Source organism: Hemitrygon akajei, chromosome 23 (assembly GCF_048418815.1).
Source record: "Hemitrygon akajei chromosome 23, sHemAka1.3, whole genome shotgun sequence".
Taxonomy (NCBI): Eukaryota; Metazoa; Chordata; class Chondrichthyes; order Myliobatiformes; family Dasyatidae; genus Hemitrygon; species Hemitrygon akajei.
The window spans coordinates 30,089,448-30,114,044 of record NC_133146.1 but is presented as its reverse complement, the minus strand read 5'-3'; the positions used below and the strand labels follow the sequence as shown (position 1 = coordinate 30,114,044).

At 41.4% G+C, this 24,597-nt stretch overlaps 1 protein-coding gene across 2 annotated transcripts in view; it reads right to left on the bottom strand.

Moving 5' to 3' along the window:
* Positions 1–24,597, bottom strand: part of pcdh15b (protocadherin-related 15b) — a 1,734,278-nt gene that overhangs the window by 1,449,554 nt on the left and 260,127 nt on the right. Inside the window, exon 2 of one of the 2 annotated variants that reach the window (XM_073027317.1) lies at positions 368–448. The exons of the other annotated variant lie outside the window; for it this stretch is intronic. The gene's annotated coding sequence lies outside the window, so the exon portion shown is untranslated. The remainder of the gene's footprint in view (positions 1–367; positions 449–24,597) is intronic. 2 annotated transcript variants of the gene reach the window in all.

Genomic DNA, 24,597 nt, shown 5'->3' with positions numbered 1-24,597 from the left:
TGAAGCAAAAAGGCTACAATCTGACAGGATTTCAACATGCTGTACTGAATTAAAGAATTTTTGTGCTGAAGAATAAAATATTGCTCTTCAGCAAAATAAAGCATTGCTGGAAATGTATACAATAAACAATATGGAACAATAAACCTCGGCAAACCTGCAAAGTTGCAACTCCAAAGGAAGACAACTGCAATCCATTCTATAGGCATTCCTTAAATATAACAGGACTCATTATGATTATGCAGAATCAGATATTTTTCACTGCACTAGATTAATCATTTATTTGGTGACTGAACAAATGGTCACATGCCAAACAGTTTTGCTTTAAACCATAGGAGAATTTGTTCAGAAACAAGCAAGGTGCCCCTACCTGATTTTGTGATTTCTCTGTTAGTGATAGTGAAGTGACAGCAGCGTTGAGTGTACCCTGGTGAATTATGCCATTATTTTCCTGGAAGACAGTGTTATTGATTAGTATTACATCAAAGTCTTTATTTCAAGTACAGAATTAGGATTCATTCTATTTCCTTCTGAACTTATGCTTTTCCACTAAATTCAACTGACTTCTATGCATAAATTTTAAATCATCAAACATTCCTTTACGTTCAGAAGGGACATAGCTTATAATAAATATTAAGTATCGGCTGAAGTATTCATTTTGGATTATCTGCTTATCCCTCCAGAAATACTGATGGACACTTAGAAAAGTTTGAATTGTTACAGGAGAACCAGTGGATTTATTAATGGCAATAGTGCAAGATGAATTCAATTTAATTTTTTGATGAGGCTGATGAAGGAAATGTAGCAGATGTGTTCTTCATGGACATTTAGAAGGCATTTGATTAAGTTCTGTGCAGATTGGTTGAGTTGTTGATAGTGTTCAGGATATTCATAGACAATAGTAACACACACAAAATGCTGGAGGAACTCTGCAGGGTAGGCAGCACTATGGAGAGGAATAAACAGCTGATGTTTAAAGCTGAGACCCATTATCAAGACAACGCCCAACAGGCTGAGTTCCTCCAGCATTTTGTGAGAGTTACGCCAGATATCCAGCATCAGCAGCATCTTGTGTTACAGTGCAAATTTACATTGGTGAAACAGGCTGGGAAATAGCAGATGGAATTTAATCCTGATAAAAATGAGGGGAAGTTTTAGGGATATTAATGAAGTTAGGACATACATCAAGAAAAGTGTGATCCATAAGTTTTGAGGAACAGAGAGATGTTCCTATACAAGTCTAAAGATCCTTGAAGGTGGCAGTGCCAGTAGACAACATATTTTAGAAAGAATAAGGGATACTGGTTTTCACAAGTCACAGCAATATATACAAGAGCAAAGAGCTCATACTCCAACTTTATAAAACATTGATCAGACCTCAGCTGCAGTACCACATGCAGTTCTGGCCACCTTACTCAAGGATGTTTGTGATAGTGCTGGAGAGAATGCAGTGAAGATTCATTAAGGTTTGGTTGGAATGGAGTATTTCAGATACAAAGAATGAAAAGAAAGACTAGGTCTTTTTTCCCAGAAGCAGAGGAAGTCTGAAGGACATATAACTGAGGTATATAAAATTTATAAAGGATTTAGATTTTGGAGGCCCAATCAGTGGCAGGTGAAGGCCACAGCAATGAAGTTTCTCGCAGATTGGTGACATTTGTTTAAAAGGAGACTTTCGTGGGCATCAGACATTCAGGCAGCCGAATCAGCAGCAGGAACACGTCACAGAGATGAGGTTTCTCGCAGGTCAGTGAAGTTTGTTTAAAAGTACAGAAGGGACAAGCAGGACGGCCATTGTTGGGAGTAGTCAAGTGGTGAGAGTAGGAGTGTCAGACTTTGGCTCAAAGAGGCTTCAGCTCGAAAGAGGTGTTGGCTTTGGGCAAGTTTCTGTTCAGGTTCCCGTTTTCTTCTCTTACTGTACTTGGTGTAGTAGATAGCCGTTGTGTGTTCTTCATGCCTGATGCTGGAGTCCTGGGAGATGCATAGTCTCCTAGGGAACTACATCTGCATGAAGTGCATCCAGCTGCAGCTCCTTGTTAGGGATCTGGAGCAGCAGCTGGATGACCTTCGGCTTATACAGGGTGAGTGAGGAGATAATCAATTAGAGTTACAGGGAGTAGTCACACCGAAGTTGCAGGAGGTGAATAATTGAGTGACTGTCCAGAGGAATGGAAATGTGAATAGGCAGTTAGCACAGAGCACCCTGTGGCCATTCCTTTCGATAGTAAGAAACATAGAAACATTGAAAACCTACAGCACAATACAGGCCCGACGACCCACAATGCTGAGCCGAACATGTACTTACTTAGAAATTACCTAAGGTTACCCATAGCCCTCTATTTTTCTAAGCTCCATGTACCTATCCAGGAGTATCTTAAAAGACCCAGTCATATCCACCACCACCACCGTTGCCGGCAGCCCATTCCACGCACTCACCACTCTCTGCGTAAAAAACTTAGCCCTGACATCTCCTCTGCAACTACTTTCAAGCATCTTAAAACTGTGCCCTCTCATGTTAGCCATTTCAGCCCTGGGAAAAAGCCTCTGACTACCCACATAATCAATGCTTCTCATCATCTTACATACCTCTATCAGGTCACTTCTCATCCTCTGCCACTCCAAGGAGAAAAGGCCAAGTTCACTCAAACTGTTCTAATAAGGCATGCTCCCCAGTCAAAGCAACATCCTTGTAAATCTCCTCTGCACCCTTTCGATAGTTTTCACATCCTTTCTGTAGTGAGGTGACCAGAACTGAACACAGTACTCCAAATGGGGCCTGACCAGGGTCCTATATAGCTGTAATATTACCTCTCAGCTCTTAAACTCAAGCCCATGATTGATGAAGGCTTAACCACACAGCTTTGAGCATCCTATGGACTCAGACACCAAGATCCCTCTGATCCTCCACACTGCCAAGAGTCTTAACATTACATAGAACATAGAGTAGTACAGCACATTATAGGCCCTTCGGTCCACAATGTTGTGCCGACCCTCAAACCCTGCCTCCCATATAAACACCACCTTAAATTCATCCATATACCTGTCTAGTAGTCTCTTAAATTTCACTAGTGTATCTGCCTCCACCACTGATTCAGGCAGTGCATTCCATGCACCAACCACTCTCTGAGTGAAAAACCTTCCTCTAATATCCCCCTTGAACTTCCCTCCCCTTACCTTAAAGCCATGTCCTCTTGTACTGAGCAGTGGTACCCTGGGAAAGAGGCGCTGGCTGTCCACTCTGTCTACTCATCTTAATATCTTGTACACTTCCATCATGTCTCCTCTCATCCTCCTTCTCTGCAAAGAGTAAAGCCCTAGCTCCCTTAATCTCTGATCATAATTCATACTCTCTAAACTAGGCAGCATCCTGGTAAATCTCCTCTGTACCCTTTCCAATGCTTCCACATCCTTCCTATAGTGAGGAGACCAGAACTGGACACAGTACTCCAAGTGTGGCCTAACTAGAGTTTTATAGAGCTGCATCATTACATCGCGTTTCTTAAACTCTATCCATCGACTTATGAAAGCTAACACCCCATAAACTTTCTTAACTAGCCTATCTACCTGTGAGGCAACTTTCAGGGTTCGGTGGACATGTACCCACAGATCTCTCTGCTCCGCCACACTACCAAGTATCCTGCCATTTACTTTGTACTCTGCCTTGGACTTTGTCCTTCCAAAGTGTACCGCCTCACACTTCTCCGGGTTGAATTCCATCTGCCACTTCTCAGCCCACTTCTGCATCCTATCAATGTCTCTCTGCAATCTTCGACAATCCTCTACACTATCTACAACACCACCAACCTTTGTGTCATCTGCAAACTTGCCAACCCACCCTTCTACCCCCACATCCAGGTGGTTAATAAAAATCACGAAAAGTAGAGGTCCCAGAACAGATCTTTGTGGGACACCACTAGTCACAACCCTCCAATCTGAATGTACTCCCTCCACCACGACCCTCTGCCTTCTACAGGCAAGCCAATTCTGAATCCACCTGGCCAAACTTCCCTGGATCTCATGCCTTCTGACTTTCTGAATAAGCCTACCATGTGGAACCTTGTCAAATGCCTTGCTAAAATCCATGTAGATCACATCCACTGCACTACCCTCATCAATATGCCTGGTCACCTCCTCAAAGAACTCTATCAGGCTTGTTAGGCACGATCTGCCCTTCACAAAGCCATGCGGACTGTCCCTGATCAGACCATGATTCTCTAAATGCCCATAGATCCTATCTCTAAGAATCTTTTCCAACAGCTTTCCCACCACAGACGTAAGGCTCACTGGTCTGTAATTACCTGGACTATCCCTACTACCTTTTTTGAACAAGGGGACAACATTCGCCACCCTCCAATCCTCCGATACCATTCCCGTGGACAACGAGGACATAAAGATCCTAGCCAGAGGTTCAACACTCTTCCCCTGCCTCGTGGAGCAGCCTGGGGAATATTCCGTCAGACCCCGGGGACTTATCCGTCCTAATGTATTTTAAGAACTCCAACACCTCCTCTCCCTTAATATCAACATGCTCCAGAACATCAACCTCACTCATATTGTCCTCACCGTCATCAAGTTCCCTCTCAGTGGTGAATACCAAAGAGAAGTATTCATTGAGGACCTCGCTCACTTCCACAGCCTCCAGGCACATCTTCCCACTATTATCTCTAATTGGTCCTACCTTAACTCCTGTCATCCTTTTGTTCTTCACATAATTGAAGAATGCCTTGGGGTTTTCCTTTACTCTACTCGCCTTCTCATGCCCCCTTCTTACTCTTCTCAGCCCCTTCTTAAGCTCCTTTCTTGCTACTCTATATTCCTCAATAGACCCATCTGATCCTTGCTTCCTAAACCTCATATATGCTGCCTTCTTCCACCTGACTAGATTTTCCACTTCACTTGTCACCCATGGTTCCTTCACCCTATCATTCTTTATCTTCCTCACCAGGACAAATTTATCCCTAACATCCTGCAAGAGATCCTTAATCATCGACCACATGTCCATAGTACATTTCCCTGCAAAAACATCATCCCAATTCACAACCGCAAGTTCTAGCCTTATAGCCTCATAATTTGCCCTTCCCCAATTAAAAATGTTCCTGTCCTCTCTGATTCTATCCTTTTCTATGATAATGCTAAAGGTCAGGGAGCGGTGATCACTGTCCCCCAGATGCTCACCCACTGGCAGATCTGTGACCTGACCCGGTTCGTTACCTAATACTATATTCTGCCATATTTGACCTAGCAAAATGATCCACCTCATACTTATCTGGGTTGAACTCCATCAATGACTTCTCAGCCCAGTTTTGCATCCTATCGATGTCCCACTGTAACCTCTGACAGCCCTCCACACTATCCATAACACCCCCAACATTTGTGTCATCAGCAAATTTACTACCCCATCCCTCCACTTCCTCATCCACATCATTTATAAAAATCACAATGAGTAGGGGTCCCACAACAGAGCCCTGAGACACACCACTGGTCACTGACCTCCATTCAGTACAAATGTCCCCTCCTTTACAAAGGTAGAGCATTCTTATGAAACTTTTCTTAAGCTGAAATGGCGCAAAGCGAAGAACCATTAATTTACATGGGAAAATTTTTCGTAAAAGCGAAAATCCTCTTTGTAATGCGAAAACGAGTTACTAATGTAGGTCTTATGTAAAAGTGATGTGGTGTAAAGCGAACATTCATAAAATGGGGGAACACCTGTATATGACCCATCTACAGCCACTCTTTGCCTTCTGTGAATAAGCCAATTCTAGATCCACAAAGCAAGGTCCCCTTGGATCCCATGCCTCCTTACTTTCTCAATAAGCCTTGCATGAGGTACCTTGTCAAATGCCTTGCTGAAATCCATATACACTACATCTACTGCTCCACCTTCATCAATGTGTTTAGAAAACATCCTCAAAAATTTAATTAGGCTCGTAAGGCAACCTGCCTTTGACAAATCCATGCTGACTATTCCTAGTCATAATATGCCTCCCCAAATGTTCATAAATCCTGCCTCTCAGGATCTTTTCCATCAAATTACCAAGCACTGAAGTAAGACTCACTGGTTTATAATTTCCTGGGCTAACTCTACTGCATTTCTTGAATAAGGGAACAACATCTGCAACCCTCCAATCCCAGAACCTCTCCCATTCCCAATGATGATGCCAAGATCACTGCCAGTGGCTCAGCAATCTTCACTCTTACCTCCCACAGTAGCCTGGGGTACATCACATCCAGTCCCAGAAACTTATCCAACTTGACGCTTTCCAAAAGTTCCAGCATATCCTCTTTCTTAATGTCTATATACTCAAGCTTTTCAATCCACTGTAAGTCATCCCTACAATCGCCAAAATCCTCTTCCGTAGTGAATACTAAAGCAAAGTATTCATTAAGTATCTCTGCTGTCTCCTCCAGTTCCATACATACGTTTCCAATGTCACACTTGATTGGTCCTATTCTCTCATGTCTTATCCTCCTGCTCTTCACATACTTGTAGAATGCCTTGGGGTTTCCTTTAATCCTGCTTGCCAAGGCCTTCTCATGGCCCCCTCTGGCTCTCCTAATTTCATTCTTAATCTCCTTCCTGCTAACCTTATAATCTTCTAGATCTCTATCATTACTTAGTTTTTTGAATCTTTTGTAAGCTTTTCTTTTCTTCTTAACTAGATTTTCAACAGCCCACAGTTCCTGTACCCTACCATTGTTTCCCTGTCTCATTGGAACATACCTATGCAGAACACCACAGCAAATATCCCCTGAACATTTCTGCTGTACATTTCCTTGAGAACATCTGTTCCCAATTTATGCTTCCAAGTTCCTGCCAGATAGCCTCATACTTCCCCTTACTCCAATTAAATGCTTTCCTAACTTGTCTGTTCCTATCCCTCTCCAATGCTATGGAAAAGGAGATAGAATTGTGATCACCATCTCCAAAATGCTCTCCCATTGAGAGATCTGACATCTGACCAGGTTCATTTCCCAATAGCAGATCAAGTACAGCCTCTACTCGTAGGTTTATTTACATATTATGTCAAACAAACTCCAACCCATCTAAATCCCTTGCTCTAGGGAAATGCCAGTCGATATTTGGGAAATTAAAATCTCCCACCATACCAACCCTGTTATTATTACTCCTATCCAGAATCTGTCTCCCTATCTGCTCCTCAATGTCTCTGTTACTATTGGGTGGTCTATAAAAAATATCCAGTAGTGTTATTGACCCCTCCCTGTTTCTAACTTCCCCTCACAGAGACTCAGTAGACAATCCCTCCATGACTTCCTCCTTTTCTGCAGCTGTGACACTATCTCTGATCAACAGTGCTACGGCCCCACCTCTTTTGCCTCCCTCCCTGTCCTTTCTGAAATACTTATGCCTGGCACTCTAAGTAACCATTTCTGCCCCTGAACCATCCAAGTGTCTGAATGGCCACAACATCACAGCTCCAAGTACTGATCTACGCTCTAAGCTCATCTACTTTGCTCATTATGCTTGCGTTAAAATAGACAAATCACAAACTGTAAGCATACAGTTTTGGATACAGTTGTGGGGGATGACCTCCAAGCAGAATGCCACACGAACCAGATTACTGGCACTGAGCATAGGTCTATGGTGCAGAAGGGAAGGAGGGAGAAGAGGAAACTGGTAGTGATAGGGGACTCAACAGTCAGGGGAATAGACAGGAGATTCTATAGATGTGAACAGGACACCCAAAAGGTGTGTTGCCTCCCAGGTGCCAGGGTCAGGGACATCTCAGATCGCATCCACAGCATTCTGGAGTACGAGCGGGTGCAGTCAAATGTTTTGGTAATTATTGGTACTGATGAAGAAAAGGAGGAAAAGCAAAGAAGTCCTGAAAAGAGAAGTTAAAGAGTTGGGCAGAAAGCTGAGAAGCAGGACCTCTCTGGAAGTAATTTCTAGATTGCTGCCTGGGCCACGCATCAGTGGGGGTAGAAACAGTATGATTTGGCATGATAATGTGTGGCTGATAAGCTGTTGCAGGAGGCAGAGCTTCAGGTTCTTGGATCACTGGGATCTCTTCTGGAGAGGTATGACCTGTTCAAAAGTGACTTTTGCACCTGACCTGAGGGGGACCAATATTCTTGCAGGCAAGTTCGTTAGAGGTGTTGGGGAGGTTATAAACTAATTCGTCAGGAGGGTGGGAACCTGAGTGAAGGGGTTCAGGATAGGACGAATGGTAAAAAAGCAAAGATAGTGTGCAGTCAGACTGCCAGAAAGGGCAGGCAAATGGTAGGACAAAATTGCAGTCAACAGGGTAAGTATCAATGCATTAGGGATACAGAATCAAAAAGGGTAGTAAATACAGCACAAAGTGTTATATCTCAATGCACAGAGTATAAGAAATACAGTGGATGATCTTGTTGCACTATTACAGATTGTCAAGAATGATGTTGTGGCCATCACTGAATCGTGGCTGAAGGATGGTTGTAGTGGGGAGCTGAATGCCCACAGTTACACGTAGTATCAGAGAAGATAGGCAGAGGGTGTGGCATGGCTCTGCTGGTAAAGAATGGCATCACATCAGTAGAAAGCTGTGACATAGGATCAGAGGATGTTGAATCCTTGTGGGTTGAGTTAAGAACTGCAAGGGTAAAAGGACACTGATGTCAGTTATATGCAGGCCTCCTAACAGACTACAGATCATAATTGAAAACAGAAAAGGCATGTCAAAAGAGCAATGTTATGACAGGCATGGGAGGTTTCAACATGCAGGTTGATTGGGAAAATCAGATTGGTAATGGATCGCAAGAGAGTGAGTTTGTTGAATGCCTACAAGATAACTTTTTAGAGCAGTTTGTTGATGAGCCTACTAGGGCATCAGCGATACTGGATTGGATGTTTTTGTAATGAAGTGGAGGTGACTAGGGAGCTTAAGGTAAAAGAACCCTTAGGAGGCAGTGATCACAATATAATTGAGTTCAACTTGGAAGTTGATAGGGGTAAGTAAAGTCTGACGTAGTAGTAATTCAGTGGTGTAATGGAAAATACAGTGGTATTGGAGAGGAATTGGCCAAAATAAATTGGAAGGAGCTGCTGGCAGGGACGACAGCATAGTAGCAACGTTGTGAGTTTCTGGAAAAAATGAGGAATGTGCAGATAAATGTATTGCAAAAAACAAAGAAATACTCAAATGCCAAAACAGTACAACCATAGCTGACAAGGGAAGTCAAAGCTAATGTAAAAGCAAAAGAGAGGGCCTAAATCAAAGCAAAACTTAGCATGAAGATAGAGGATTAGGAAGCTTTTAAAAAGCTACAGACAACATCTAAAAGAATCCTTAGGAGGGAAAAAGTGAAATATGAAAGCAAGCTAGCAACCAACATCAAAGTGGATAGTAAAAGTTTTTTCAAATATGTAAAAAATAAAAAAAGATGAGAGTGGATTAGGTCCACGCGAAAATGATGCCAGAGAAATAACAGGGAACAAGGAGATGGCAGATGAACTAAATGAGTATTTTGCATCGGTTTTCACTGTGGAAGACACCAGCAGTGTGCCAGGTGTTGACAGGTGTGAGGGAAAAGAAATGGTTGCAGTTACTATTACAAGGAAGAAGATGCTCAAAAAGCTGAAAGACTGAAGGGTACATAAGTCACCCGATAGTTCTGAAAGAGGTAGCAGTAGAGATTATGGTTAGTATTAGTAATGATCATTCAAAAATCAGTGGACTTTGGCATGGTGCCAGAGGACTGGAAAATTACAAATGTCACTCCACTCCTTAAGAAAGGAGGAAGGCAGCAGAAAGGAAATTATAGACCATTTAGCCTGACCTCAGTGGTTGGGAGGATGTTGAAGTCACTTTTTAAAGATGCGGTTATGGAGTACTTAATGACACAGGACAAGACAGAACATAGTCAGCATGGTTTCCTTAAAGGAAAATCTTGCCTGATGAACCTGTTGGAATTCTTTGAAGAGATTACAAGTAGGATCAATAAAGGAGAGGCAGCAGATACTATATTTTTGGACTTTCGGAAGGCCTTGACAAGGTACCACACATGAGGCTGTTTACCAAGTGAAGAGCCCATGATATGACAGGAATGTTACTGGCATGGATAGAGCATTAGCTGATTGGTGGGAGGCAGTGAGTGGGAATAACAGGATCCTTTTCTGGTTAGCTGCCAGTGTCTAGTGGGGTTCGACAGTGGTCAGTGTTGGGACCACTTCTTTTTATGCTGTATATCAATGATTTGGATAATAGAATGGATGGCTTTGTTGGCAAGTTTGCAGATGATACAAAGATTGGTGGAGGGGCAGGTAATGTTAAGGAAACAGGTGGGCTGAAGAAGGACTTAGACAGATTAGGAGCATGGGCAAGAAAGTGGCAAATGAAATATAATGTTGGAAAATGCATGGTCATGCACTTTGGCAGTAGAAATAAATCTGCAAACTATTTTCTAAATAAGGCGAAAACCCTAAAATCTGAGTTGCAAAGGGACTTGGGAGTCCTTGTGCAGAATACCATAAAGATTAACTTGCAGATAGAGTCAGTTGTGAGGAAGGCAAATAGAATACAAGAGCAGGGATGTGATGCTCATGCATTATAAGGCACAGGCCAGGTCTCACCTTGAGTATTGTGAACAGTTTTGGGCTCCTCATCTAAGAAAAGATGTGCTGGCATTTGAGAAGGTTCAGAGGAGGTTCACAAGGATGATTCCTGGAATGAAAGGGTTATCATATGAGGAACGTTTGATAACTCTGGGTCTGTACTCACTCGAATTTAGAAGGATGAAGGGGGACTCATTGAAACCTTTTGAATGTTTAAAGATGTAAATGTGGAAAGGATGTTTCCCATGGTGAGAGTGTCCAGGACAAAAGAGCACAGTCTCAGGATAGAGGGGTGTCCATTTAAAACAGATGTGGAAAATTTTCTTTAGCCAGAGGGTGGTGAATTTGTGGAATTTGTTACGGCAGGCAGCTGCGGAGGCCAAGTCGGTGGGTGTATTTAAGGTAAAGCTTGGTAGGCGTTTGATTGGACATGGCATTAAAGGTCATGTGGAGAAGGCTGGAGAGTGGGGCTGAGGAGGGGTAAAAGGATTGGTCATGATTGAATGGCGGAGCAGATTCAATGAGCCAAATGGTCTAATTCTGCTCCTATATCTTATGATCTTATATATAGGAAAAACCGTGGGAAACTTTTTCCCTTTTCACTTATAGATAGAACTACAGGATAACGGGATAGATTTAGATGGGATATGAGGGGGATCTTTTTATCCCAGAGAGTGATGAGAGTGGCAATGCAATGCCTGTGAGTGGTGGAAACAAAGTCGCTGACAGCGCTTAAGAAGTGTCTAGACAAATAACCTAGACATAGAAGGCTACAGGCCAATTGCTGGATGATGCAAATAATATGGATACCCACCACTGGTTGACATTGATATAGTGGGCCTGTTTCCATTCCGTACAACTCATGAAAAGCCTACTGAATTCAAGGATTGTCAACAGCACAAACAAGAAATTAGCTTCAAGGCAAAAAGTAAAGAGGAATGGTGATGGCTTTTTTTCCCCCAGATAGGGGAATTTATAGAGTGGTGTTTCCTAGGGTTAACTACTAAAAATAATTACTTTTCTTTATTTATATTCATAACTTAAACCCCAGTGGGCAAAGTTTCCAAAACTTTTAATGACACGAAGTTGGAATGGGGTGAACAGTCAGAAGGACAAGAATACACTACAGAAAAAAAAATACAGATGGACTGGTTGAACTGTAATCCAGAAAATTGTGAAATGACGAGATCAGACAGTATGAATGAATGATAAGAATGGCACAACTCTGAAGAACACAGGTCACAGATCGACCTTGTTGTATGTGTACCTAGGCCTTGAAAATAACCAGACATTGATTAAGACAGTAATCGATAAAGCATATGGGATCTGCTGATTCATGAATAAAGGCGACCTGTGCAAAAGCAGAGCAGTTATAGCATACAATTCTGGCCACCTAATTCTGGGAAAGAAAGGCTAGAATATTCAGAGAAATTGGGCTTGTTCTCCTTAAAGCAAAGAAGGGCAGGAACAGATGTAATAAATTATGACTGCTTTAGCAGGGTAAAATGAAGGAAGCTGTTTCCACAAAGTTTAAGGAATTATAATTATATAATTTAATACTTTGAACACAAAGTACAAGGAAAATGTGAGAAGGGATTATTATTCAAAGAGTTCTAAGCTGGAGTTCATTGTCCATTTGGACAGAGAGGATAAGACAAATCAGTGCTTTCAAAAGGCAATGGAAATAATACATGAGAGAGAATGAGCTTGATCATCCGATCCATGAAACATTTGTTATAAAGGTCAACTCTTAATATCTACTTTGTTGTACATTCAGTAAGTGTTGGATTAACAAAGTGGCTTCTCAAACACTAAGATGATGACTTTCAGACAGCCTGCTCACCTGAAGAGCAAATCTTTCTCCACTGGAAGGTCGGGGGTGGGGGGGAAGAGGGGGAGAGTATTTCCCATCTCACCTCAACAGGCAACCCACAGGATGCAACACACACAAAATGCTGGGGAAATTCAGCAGGCCAGGTAGCATCTATGGAAAAGAGTAAATAGACAACATTTCAGGCTGAGACCCTTCATCAGGACTTAACTGTTCACTCCCTTCCATAGATGCTACCTGGCCTGCTGAATTTCTCCAGCATTTTGTGTACATGGTTTGGATTTCCAGCATCTGCAGATTTTCTAGCCCACTGGATATCTAATAGGTAAGAAGGTACAGCAGAGTGAAAACCAGAACTTCTGGCTCAGTCTGCAACTTCTTGAGAGTGAAAGGTATGGAAGAGGTCAGTATACAGGAGGGAACATTGTCCAAGTTACCAACCAATTAGGTAGGCATCAATTTATTTTAAACATCTTTTAATTTTCAAACTTCTGCTTACTACTGGATGACTGACTGAGATATTTATCAGCTGAGTCCATTTTGGGGAGTTGGGGGCAGGTACAAGGGCAGCACTCACAATGAGCTTCTATGTCAAATACATGTGAAATGAAGGAAGTAAGCAGTGACCACTCCGTGTGTGCTGATAGATGCTGAATGACTGAGAGTTAGGAGACAGACAGATTCATCACTGGGCAAATAATGCTCCCACCAACTACTAGGATAGGTAATCTGGCCAAAGAACCGACAAAGCAATTTGTATAGAAAGGAGAGAATGAGAATCGTGGAATTGCTTAACCCAGGAGCTGGCTCGGTCTCAATGGGCCAAGTGGGTTCCATCTGTGTGGTAACAATGGCCTAAGTGCTACTTTTCTAACTGGTGACTAAATAATATCAAAACAATCGTAAGGTACTGTTAATTAAAATCACGTAGTCCTTCTGCCCACACAGGTAATACTCAAACATGTTAATCCATCCCGAAATACTGAAAATTGTTTTCACTGATACCAAACAAGAAAGTTTGCAACAGTGTGTTAAAATAATTATCAGTTTAACTTTATCTTCACATTTTAGAACATCAGATTCTGTTCTCCAGAGCCTGGCAACTTTGTAGATGGTATACAATTCCTTCTTTTTAATTTTGGGAATAAATCATTCAATTTTACTCATCAAGTTTGCAGCAGAGCCTTTACTCTACGTCAGCTATCCAATATCCTGCTGCTTGTGTATTTTAATACATGCTTTTGAAATGATTACCTGATCCCTTAGATTTTGTTTCCAATACCTTGGAACAGTACCATTTACAAGTTGATATAGTACAATAAAGTTGTGAAGCCTTGCAGGCTTACTTCCGTACCTTGATTTTCACTCATTTCAATTATGATGAAAAATGACAGGGTCATAAGAAGCAAAGGCCTTTTCAACCCTATTTCATCACAAACCACACGGCCTGCAGACACAATAAGGAGCTATAATTTAACAAGCAATCTGAAGACCAAGGCAATGGAAAGAAGGACAAGGTCCTTTATTTCATACACTAGTGGGCTCATGGATTAGTTTAAAAGAATTTGCATTTATATAGCACCTTTCACTGCCCTCAAGATGTTTTAAAGCACTTCACAGCTTATTAATCATTTATGAAATATAGCCATTTCTGTAATGAGGGAAATATGGTGTGATTAATTTACAACTGGAAGATCCCTCAAACACCAAGGAAATGGTTGGATTTAGTAAATGATGAATATGAGCCAGTATGTCAAGAAAATTTGCCCCTCTCTTCCTTCAGTCATGTTTTGCGTCCATCTAGAAGAGCAGATGGTGGCTCAGGTTAATAGTTACTCCAAAAGATGAGATCCCAGCAGTCGCTCAGTGTTTTTCTTACATAGAAATAAAAAGGCCAGAAAACACGCATGAACATTGATTAAACTTGCAATTTTAGCACCAAGACAATGGAAAGAAGGGATCAGAAGTGAAGAGAGTGAACAATTTCAAGTTCCTGGGTGTCAAGATCTGAGGATCTAACCTGGTCCTAAAATATTGATGCAGCTATAAAGGAAGCAAGTTTATACCCCTATAAACCCCTATATTTCATTAGGGGTTTGAAGAGATTTGGTTTGTCAACTAAAACATTCGAAAACTACTTTAGGTGTACTGCATCACTGTCTGGTATTGGGGGGGGGGGGGGGTGGATGGGCTACTGCACAGGACCAAAAGAAGCTACAGGAAGTTGTGAAATTAATCAGCTCCATCTTGGGTACTAGCCTCTGTAGTAACCAAGATACCTTCAACAAGTGGTGCCTCAGAAATTCAACATCCATTATTAAGGACCCCCTTCACCAAGGACATCCTCTTCTCATTATTACCCTCAGAAAGGGGATACAGAAGCCTGAAGGCACATACTCAGTGATTCAGGACCAGCTTCTTCTCCTTTGCCATATGATTCCTGAATGGACATTGAACCCATAAACACCACCTCACTTTTTAAAAACATATTATTTCTGTTTTTGCAGAATCTATTCAAGATATATATATATATATATATATATATATATATATATAAAAATGTATTTATTTTCTATATTATCATGTATTGTATTGTACTGCTGCTACTAAGTTAACAAACAACACGACACATGTCGGTGATAATAAACCTGATTCTGATTCATATAGAGTGGATTCCAGTTAGTTGCGCCATTGGTTAATCAGTTGCTTATTGGGAACAAATCTTAAAGTACAAAAACTATTGGAGAAAATACCCAGGATTCCCTTTGTTTATTTGGGACACAATGCCACTTAATTGGGACAGGAGACTGTTGAACAGTTTTAACTAGTGTCACTCATGCACTTGTACAGCTGTTAAGACACTACACCATGCTTGGAGTGAATAGTTTTTAAATAGCTTCATTTATTGTGCTTGTGTTCTAAAAGCAGTGATTTTTGTCACTGATAGTTGGCGAGAAATAAGCAGCAAGACAATTCAGAACTGCTTCCAGCATTCAGGCTTGAAGATGCCAGAAATGAATGGGAGTGAAAATGAAATGATTTCACTACTTCAATAATTTAGGAACTAAGAAAATATTGAAAGTATCGACAATCATCTTGAAAGTAACAGTGACAATGAGATTTTAAAGATGCAATTGTCGACGACATTGTACAAAGGCAGTTCATTACCCACACTAGGTATCAGTATTAATTTTGTTCGTTTATATTTATTTAAAAGAACACAGCAGCATAAAGGTACACTGGATGAATTCCTCCATTGACAACAGTTTGCAGGTGGTACACAGTTTTACAGTATTGTAGTGGTATTAATAGTGTTCTGATTTGTTCTGAACACAGTACTCCAGTTGTGGTCTCACCAGGGCCCTGTACAACTGCAGAAGGACCTCTTTGCTCCTATACTACACTCCCCTTGTTATGAAGGCCAACATTAAAATACCATCATTGTCGCAAACAATGAACTAATTTGACCAGTGAATAACAGCCCTGGTCAGATATGCTAAATAAAAGCTACAATTTCTGGAGAATGTTAGCATTTATTCATACTAGAACATCCAAATATGAACAAGTTCTGTTTTTGTCTTAAGTACAGAATGTGTATGCCCTGTCTGTATTGCAAAGGCACAACTTATTAATGATATTCTTCATAAATGACAACAACTTAACTAGGACAACACACACAGAATGCTGGTGGAACACAGCAGGCCAGGCAGCATCTATAAGGAGAAGCACTGTCGACATTTCGGGCCGAGACCCTTTGTCAGGACTAACTGAAAGGAAAGATAGTAAGAGATTTGAAAGTAGTGGGGGGAGGGGAAAATGCGAAATGATAGGGGAAGACCGCAGGGGGTGGGATGAAGCTAAGAGCTGGAAAGGTGATTGGCAAAAGTGATACAGAGCTGGAGAAGGGAAAGGATCATGGGACGGGAGGCCTCAGGAGAAAGAAAGGGGGAGGGGGGAGCACCAGAGGGAGATGGAGAACAGGCAGAGTGACTAGGATATTTGTTCTATGCCAATAAACAATGTAAATATTACTTGGGCTGATATCATCATGGGCCAAAGAACCTGCTCCTGTGCTGTACTGTTCTACTTCAGGTCACCATACCTGCATTTATGTTTTTGATTAAAAAAAAACACACAAAATGCCTGCAACATTGGAGGCAAGGTGATATTATTATATTTATAATGAATTGCACGTCTGCAGTGGAGGTACTATAATACTTTTCTTACTCACCTTCTGGCATCATAAATTTAACAGATGGTTGTGTGAAAACACACCTAAAAGCATTTATTCTGGTGCTTCAATTTTATTACCAATAAAATATCAAAGTTTACCTAAAGGTAACCTTACAATTGAAAGCTTCAATGTGACATTGCAGGTCAGCAGCCAGCTGACAACAGCAGCTCATTTGTCAGCGATGTGCACTGTACTGTATTAGCCATTCAGAGCCACTCAATGTTCACTGCTGCGCGCCTGTGCTGGAGCCAGTGGGAAAGCATCCAACCGATCTTCAGATCAAACACCATACCGATTGCTTCAGATGTCATCATCAAAATAAAATCACCCAAAACATGCACAATATACTTCACTATCTGTTGAAGCAACATCTGTTTATTTTTTTCTCAAAGACACCAATGATGCACCTCAAAAGGACAATTATTGAGTGCGGGATCTGTCACATTTTTCTCATTGTCATCAGCATGTTGGCAGTCTAATTTCTCTCAGCCGCATGCTGTATTGACAAGGGGATGTTGAGCAAGCAGGCAAAAAAAGAAGGTATATGTAGAATGGTATGGTAAAGTATGAGGTTATGTATATTGTTAGGAAAAGAAATGCTATGTTTTTAGTGGTGGTAACATCACCTTTCCAAAGACTGGATGGAATGGCATTTGAGCTAATTAAAAGAACATTTAATATCATGCCTTTGACCCATTTGACAAGATAAAAGCTGGTCATTTCTGCACTACTTTTCTGCACCGACTCCAATAAAATACTTTTTTCATTCACAGAATGTGGTAATGACAGCATTTATTGTCCATCACTAATTGGCCAAATCAACTACAGTACTAGTTCTAGAGTTACATCCAAGTCAGAACACACAAGGATAGCTGATTTTCTTCCAAACTTCACTAAACTTGAGTGCCTTTTGTCCAAAAGTTCCATGAGATTTGCTCATTATTGTTTCAATCTAATATTTATTTAGAAATTTGAATTTTAATTCCTCATTTGTCAGGGTGGGATTTTGCAATTCATTGTATTTGTCCGACTTGGTTGCTATAGTGCTGATTTACCTTCTGTTAACCAGCAGGGGGAGACAGAAGGCAAAAAGAATAAAGATGGCTGTACCCAAATTCACATGGTTCAGAATCCTTCTCGCCACTAATATAACTAAGGCTATTACCGATGGAGGAAAGAGGCTGTAATGGGTGACAGATGACATATATTGTCATAATCAAAACTATTCTACATAATTTACAAACACTATCACTGAGTTGCTGTGTTCACCTTAACAGACGGCGTCCGACACAATTACATCAGTGTAAGGCAATTGCTTCTGGTTTGCTCGTAATGGAAGTAAAGGGCTGCGGCTTTTCATAAGCATATAAAATGACTCTTGCATGTTTTATTCACAAAATTGTACATCAGTGATGCTGATGCTCTCAGACAGTCCCACAGTTACTCAACGACACGTCGACCACTGTAGTCACTTTGAAGCTGCTGGAGTTCGGGGAGAAGCATGCTGCCACATGGTTTGCACAGTTCGCTTTTTGAGAGATTACTGAAGACAATGCCAAATTTTATTATGTTGTTGCATTACTCAGTAGTTTCACTGCAGCCAGTGTGGTGAGTCTACTAGAAGACCCACCTACATGTGGTAAATATGTCACTGGAAACTCACTTACTACAGACTTTTGAACTGTCCTAGTCTGAGCACTCCAAATGGTTACTTTCCTTGCTTGGCTTGGGTGACATTAGGTCTTCAGTACTAACGGACCAATTGCTATTTTTCTTGAGCAATCACCATCCTTGTTTTAATTATAAAGAATTCTTTATGCATGATCAAGTTCTCAAAGCCTTCGCTAATACACCCATGAAAGATTATAAGGAGCTTGCTAAAATGGCTGATAGTCATACACTCAGCCAGAGAGCAGTGCATCATTCTTCCTCCTTTCCTTGTGTCAACAGGCCCTGTCAGCAGAGTCTCCAGCAGACTCACACCCATGGCTTCAAACGAGACAATGCTGGGTCTATGTTTTTACCACATTTCTGCACAAATGCCAATAAGTGCTGACCACCATGCAGTTTTAACAGTGCTGGCACATCAGGACATCGGAGGTCTGTGCATGTCATGTGTTCCAGTTGGCAGGGTCAACTATTGTTCATCACAGACATGCTTTCAGGGCGAAGCTTTCTGTGTGACGGGGTGCCCAAGTGAGTGTGCCACCAGCATTGCTCAATGATTATAAGGGAGAGAACAATAGATCCTTGCTGGAGGTTGCCATCTTCAGCAGGATACAGATTTATGAGATGACGGGTGTTGCTCTGCTTCAATGGACGATGGTATATATGGGACTTTGTTTTAGCTAAAGTTGCTAGACCTCTGTTTGGTGCAGATTTCCTGTGTAGTAAAGGACTGATAATAGATCTTAAAAACTGCCAGCTTGTGGATGCAAAGGGCTTTGGGTTATTACCCAGTAACCCCAGTAAGCTCCCTATGACAACTGTCTAACTTGTGCACCATCCACATGGACAAATTCCCAAACGTTACCAAGCCCACATTTTCCATTACAGTCACAAAGCAGAGGGTCAAGGACCACATTTACACAAACTGACATCAAGCGGCTGTTGTCACAAGAGGATTCGACTTTAAGTTAGCCCGCTTCATTGTGCTGGTTTTGAAACTTGACTGTGACGAAAGCAAAGAGTTAGTGCAACATTCTCACCCAAGTAAAAGCCCTGTTTAGAATCTATAGAGCACTCAGAGGCTACGAGTGTTCCAGGATATACAGCTATCCTCTTCCATTTCATCACCAAATACAGGGTCTTTAGAAACATGCTCCTGAAACAACTGCTGTCCAACAACCTATGATACCACTATGTTGTAAACTCATTTCTCAAAAGTCTCATTAGGAAAAATGGCACATTTGCAGAAAAATGGGTCACTTACAGAGAGAATGCAAATGTTCAAATCACACTATGCTTGAATGATACACGATTGATATTTAAGGAGGACTCTGAACCAGAGTAAGTGCATTTGGGTATTAACGACCTACATAACAAAGGCAGAGTGGTGACAGAATTTACCTTCAAATGGACCTGGCAGGAAAATCAACAAGCATGCAGCTGGACATAGGGGCACTTGTGGAATTTGTGTCAGACCACATATACAAAGGGAAGCTTATGAAATACCTTTGCAGTCACTACAATGACCATACACAATATGCTCTCGCCTCGCTGCTATGATCAGGAAAGATGCACAGGTTCCTTATGTCCCATACTACCAGGTTTGGGAACAGCAATTACCTACCAACCATTACGCTCCTAAACCAGCATAGTTGTTTTCACTCACGACAACATTAAACTGATCATAGAACACAACTTATGGACTCACATTCTAAGACTACAACTCATATTCTCTGTATTATTTAACTTTTATTATTAATATTTGTTTATTTTTGTATTGACACATTTTGTCTTCTCTTGAACACTGGATGCTTGTCAGTCTTTTTGCGTAGTTTTTCACTGATTCTATTGTGCTTCTTTGTTCAACTGTGAATACTACAAGTAAATGAATCATTGGTGACATATACACATGTTGATAATAAATTTACTTTGAACTTTGAACACATATACTTCTTGTCATACACAAGATTGAGTTCCTGTTGTGAGAGAGATTCAGGCACCCATAAAATATGAAAGCAATAGATGGATCATTCTCTGGCGATACTGAAAGAAAGAAGTGGTGAGCCCTGCAATACTGAGGTTAAGCTAGCTGGAAAAGGTCAAACTGATCTGGGAAAATACCTGAAGATTGCAAGGCAAAGGGAGAGACCCACAACTTGCAGTGCAAGTGTGGGACATACATTATAATGGTCTAATATTATATTCAGGCAGCATCCCTACACGTGAAGAGAATGTTTAAGAATGAAATGGATCACCTGGAGAGACATGGGATCATGCCTCACACAATGAACAGACAGCTCCAACTATAAATGTTCAAAAGCAAAGCTGGACCAATAAAGCTTTGTGGCAGCTGTATGGTTACAATAAATTGTATATAAAAGCTGTAACGAATCCATTACCTAATGCAAATGACTTGTCACTTTAATATGTATAAGTTTCTTTAATAATCTGGATTTTTTTTTTTGCATAGCAGTGATTGGAATTGGATCCAGAGATGAAAGTCCAGTTGCATAATTGACACTAACTAAGGAATGGAAAGATAACATCACCTAGCCAAAGGAGTATTTAGAGCACCAACAATTTTTTCCAGCATGTCATGGACCAGATTTTGCATGCAATCTCCTTCCTGATATTAAGACTTCAGTATCTATAATAACAAACAGTCCTGAACAAAATCATGTTCAAATTGTAGTGAATACTAGCAGGAAAGCTTGCTAGTATTGCACGGGTGAGGTGGGGTTGGTTAAACCAGAGTTGCAAGGAGATGGTAATCAGAGTGCCAGAACAGATAGTAGAGTGGATGTTGACACATGTTGTTAAGACCTCAGACGAAGTCAGGAACCAAAAGATTTAGCATAATGAAACTAACGATCTGAACTGCATATATTTCAATGCAAACAATATTGTAAAAAGGTAGATGAGCTGGAGACATAGATCAACACATGGAATTACGATATTGTAGCCCCTAGTGAGACTTGGTTGCAGGAGGGGCGAGACTGGCAGCTCAATATTCCAGGGTTCAGATGCCTTAGACATGTAGAGAAGGAGGGATTAAAGAAGGAAATGTGGCATTACTAGGCAGAGAAAAAGGAATAGATGGGATAGAGTCTGTCAAACGTGTTCAGGGAAGTTTTGGTAACCAGTACACAAAAGTCCCAACAAGAGTGTGCAATACTTGCTCTCCTATGAGATAAGGCATGTGGCAGCAGTTTGATTAGGGGAACAGTGACAATAGTGATCACAATGCCATTTGTTTCAAAGTAAATATGTCAAACCCAGCTGATTTCCTTGGCCGTGTAAGTCTAGGGAAGACACATTCCGGTCCTGCAAACCCGTGAGATTGAGACGGCTTTTCCCATCCCAAACCCCAGTTTGTGTGAATGCTGTGCAATTTGCCACTTATTACAACTCAGTGCCAAGAAATAACTGACAGCACACTGTACATGACTAAAGGAATTATATTTATGAAACTTACTTAACTAAAGGGTTAGTAAAGAAAAGAAAGATAAAAACAAAAAGGGCCTATTACAATTAAACAGTCAAATGTGCACAAGTTGGAACTCATCTTGAACTTCTCTGTCACTCACACACTGAGCCCTCGGTCTGCGTGAAAGCACACACAACCTTCCAAACATCGCTTGCAATCCATCTTGAACAACTCGGTCTCCCACCAGGTCGTATCCTATGACCAGTTCTACCCAGCGTCTTCTCTCTTCATCTCCCGCCGAAGCCTCAAGACCAGCCTTAGTGTCCCTTACCAAAAAACCTTCCCCCAGTTCCATCATCCTAATTGGATGGCACACATTCTTCATCATCCCTTATCATCAGCAATAACCCAAACAGGTTGAAAGCAGCACAGACTGCTCTTACAGAACTGCTAAATGAAATACATACAGCATAACGTTAAAGATGTGAAGCAGGGCATTATGTATGCAAAAACGTAGGTCTGGTCCTCAGATTGAGATTGTAAATTGCAGAAAGACCAATCTTGACAGTATCAGAAAGGATCTGGAAAGAGTGTATTGGGACAGTCTGTTTTCAGGCAAAGATATCCTTGGTAAAACATAGAAATATAGAAAATAGGTGCAGGAGTAGGCCATTCGGCCCTTCGAGCCTGCACCGCCATTCAGTATGATCATGGCTGATCATCCAACTCAGAACCCTGTACCTGTAAGTGAGAAGCCTTCAAAAGAGAAATTTTGAGAGTACAAAGTTTGTGTGTGCCTGTGAGAATAAAAGACAAGAATAACAGGTCTAGGGAACCTTGGTATTCGAGAGATACTGAGGCCCTGGTTGAGAAAAAAATGGTACAGCAGGTATAGGTAGGTAGGAACAAATGAGGTACAGAGTAGTATAAGAAATGCAAGAAAACACAAAGAAATCAGGAGAGTAAAAAGAAGGTATGAGGTTACTCCAGCAGATAAGGTGAAGGAGAATCCTAAGGGCTTCTACAGAGATATTAAGAGCAAAATGATTTCAAGGGACAACATCAGTTCTCTGGAAGATCAGAAGAGTAATCTATGTGTGGAGCCAGAAGAGATGGTGGATATTTTAAATGGATTTTTTTTGCATCTGTACTTACTGAAGACAAGGACACAGAGTCTACAGAAGTAAGACAAAGCAGTGGCGGGGTCATGGATCTCTACAGATTACAATGAAGAATGTGTTTGCTCTCTTGAGACAAATCAGGGTGGACAAACCTCTCTAGGGTGTCCCTTTGACCTGTAGGATGCAACAGCAGAAACTGCAGGGCCCCGGTTGAGATATTTAAATCATCCTTCGTGATAATTGAGGATTGGAGGATAGCTAACGGTATTCCGCTCTTTAGGAAAGGCTCTAAGAATAAACCAAAGAAATTACAGGCCAGTAAGCCTGACATCAGTAATGGGAAAGTTATTCCCATTAAGGTATTCCAAGAGACCATATATACTGTGTAAGTATTTGTCTAGACAGGGATTATTTAGGGATAGTCAGCATGGCTTTGTGCATGGTAGGTCATAGAGATTTTCAGGATATTATCAGGGAAGTTGATGAAGGCAAGGCAGTGAATGTTGTCTACATGGACTTCAGCAAGGCATTTGACAAGGTCCCACATGGGAGGTTAGTCAAGAAGGTTCAGTCATTTGGCATTCAAGTTGTAAATTGGATTAAACATTGGCTTTGAGTGAGAAGCCAGAGGGTGATAGTAGACTATTGCCTCTCTGACTGGAGGCCTGTGACTAGTGGAGTGCCAAAGGGATCACTGCTGGCTCCATTGCTTTTGTCACTTTTATCAATGATCTGGATGATAATGTGGTTAACTGGATCAGAAAATTTGTGGATGATACCAAGATTGGGAGGGGGTGATAATGGAGAGTGAGAAAGACGATCAAAGTTTGCACCAGGATCTGAACCAGCTAGAAAAATGGTCTAAAAAATTAACAATTAGCAGATGGAATTTACTGCAGAGAAGTGTGAGATGTTGCACTTCAGGAGGACCAACTAGGGTAGGTCTAACACAGTGAGTGGTAGGCCACTAAGTAGTGCAGTAGAACAAAAGGATCTAGGAATATAGCTCCATAATTAATTGAAAGTAACATCACAGTTAGATAGGGTCATTAAGAAACCTTTTGGCACAATGGCCTTCACAGATCAAAGTACCGAGTACAGCAGTTGGGATGTTACGTTTAAGTTGTATAAGACATTGGTGAGGCCAAATCTGGAGTATTGTATGCAGTTTTGGTCATCTACCTACAGGAAAGATGTAAACAGGATTGAAAAGAGTGCAGAAAAAATTTACAAGGACATGCCTCTGGATTGTCCAGAGGTTTACTGCCAGCATCACCTCATGGTGAAAAGACAAAGTGCAACAAAACCTCGCTGGAGGCCACTAATGGCAGAAGGATCCAGACTCTGCTTCAATGGGCAACATTACACATGGTACTTCATTCTGGCTGAAATGGCTAGACCGCTGCTCAGTGCAGATTTCCTGTGTGCCCAAGGATTGAGTCAATCTTAAAACTGCCAGCTTGTGGATGTCAAGGACTTTCAGTCATTACCCTGCTCCCCCAGTAAGCTCCCCACAACAACTCCAAACTCATGCACCATGCAAGTGAGTTTACTCACTGGCAAATGCCCAATCCTCAACAAGTACACATTATGGATTTCCCACCAGCCCACGCTACTAAAAAACTACAGGAGTTTTTAGACATGGTGAATTTCTATCACCGCTTCATTCTGCGAGCTGCTGAAATTATGCTTCCCCTGTATAGTGCGCTTAAAGGTAATACCCCAATCACATGCTTGACTGGTCAGTGGATGTAACTAGGG